The sequence below is a fragment of the Arachis ipaensis genome, chromosome B01, assembly GCF_000816755.2.
Source record: "Arachis ipaensis cultivar K30076 chromosome B01, Araip1.1, whole genome shotgun sequence".
Taxonomy (NCBI): domain Eukaryota; kingdom Viridiplantae; phylum Streptophyta; class Magnoliopsida; order Fabales; family Fabaceae; genus Arachis; species Arachis ipaensis.
The window spans coordinates 120,074,452-120,076,472 of NC_029785.2; positions in this window are offsets into that span (position 1 = coordinate 120,074,452).

Genomic DNA, 2,021 nt, shown 5'->3' on the forward strand with positions numbered 1-2,021 from the left:
ACTCAAATAGAAAGAGGGTCATACTTTCGTTCCACCCAAATTCATAAAATAAAGAGCGAAAACAATTCTTAAATATAAATCCATACATAAATTAAAATAGAAAAAAATAATAAAATCAATCCATACAAATAGACAGAGCTCCTAACCTTAACAATGGAGGATTAGTTGCTCATGGTAGAATGTTATGGAATACAGAATGTAAATTTGGAATGGGATTGGAAGTCTCCCTCTGGGGCCTCCCTAAAGGAAGGAAAGTTTCTCCCTTTTATAACTAATCCTAATAAATTTAAAATCTAATTTTTAAAATTAAAATAATATCTTTTTCTAGAATTCAAATTTGAATTTAAACTCGAATTAATTTAAATAATCAAGTCTTCAATGGATGGATGGGGACCACTTATTTCGTCCATTCTGTAGCTTCTAATCTGTATTTTCTGGGCTGAAAACTGGGTTAAAACATCCCAGAAATTGCTCCCAGCGTTTTTCTGCATTTTCTGCACGTGGCGCATGTCACGCGTACGCGTCAGTCACGCGTACGCGTCGATGGTCTTTTTCGCGAGTCACGCGGACGCGTCGGTCATGCGCACGCGTCGCCATGGAAAGCTCCAAAATCACGCGTACGCGTCAGTCACGCGTACGCGTCGCTCCTTGCTGCCATCTCCTTTGATTCTTGTGCTGCAGAAACTCCCTCAAATTCCGCCGAATGCTACCTAAAATAAACAAAATTGCAAAAGATTCAAAGTAGCATCCATAGTGGCTAAAATATAATTAATTCTTTATTAAACTCAACAAATTAGATGCAAATTCACTAGGAAAAGATAGGAAAGATGCTCACGCATCACAACACCAAACTTAAACCGTTGCTTGTCCTCAAGCAACCATAACTAATATAAGCTTAGGATGTGAATTTACATGAGAATGAGAGTTCGATTAAGCCCATGTCTCCTCTTATAGTGGGGTTTACAACTGCAATCCTGAATAGTTTTGGCATCTCACTTTATCCTTTGAAGTTCAGAATGATTGGCATCCATAGGAACTCAGAATTCAGATAGTGTTATTGATTCTCCTAGTTCAGTATGTTGATTCTTGAACACAGCTACTTTATGAGTCTTGGCCGTGACCCTAAACATTTTAGTTTTTAGTATTACCACCAGATACATAAATGCCACAAACACATAACTGGGTGAACCTTTTCAGATTGTGACTCAGCTTTGCTAGAGTCCCCAGTTAGAGGTGCCCAGAGTTCTTAAGCACACTCTTTTTGCTTTGGATCACGACTTTAACTGCTCAGTCTCAAGCTTTTCACTTGACACCTTCACGCCACAAGCACATGGTTAGGGACAGCTTGATTTAGCCGCTTAGGCCAGGATTTTATTCCTTTGGGCCCTCCTATCCATTAATGCTCAAAGTCTTGGATCCTTTTTACCCTTTGCCTTTTAGTTTAAAGGGTTATTGGCTTTTTCTGCTTGATTTTTTTTCTTTATTTTATTTTTTTCACAAGTTTTGTGTTTTTCACTGCTTTTTCTTGCTTCAAGAATCAATTTTATGATTTTTCAGATTATCAATAACATTTTTTTTCATCATTCTTTCAAGAGCCAACAATTTTAACATTCATAAACTTCACTATGAAAAATATGTACTGTTCATGTCATGCATTCAGAGTCACAGAAAATACCACCACATTTGAATAAATGAGACTACTCTAAAAATTAAACTCAAGTTCTCATGCACTACATCTGTTCTTCTTTCTTTTTGATTTCAAGCTCAGTGGGCAATACAAGAGACATCTTTCAGAATTAAAGCACTTAACAGAAAATTAAACTAGAACCTATGAATCTACTAATAAAGGATCATGCAATAAACAAAACAAAGTAGCAGGAAACCGGAACATAACATAATAAAAATGGGAAGGAGAAGAAAAAAATGAAAGAAACTCAACCACCTTAGTTATCCGAGCGGTCGTTTTATTCTTCAGGTTGTGCTCCTTTGTGAAGATGATTCACCTCCCTTAGTGCAATAAA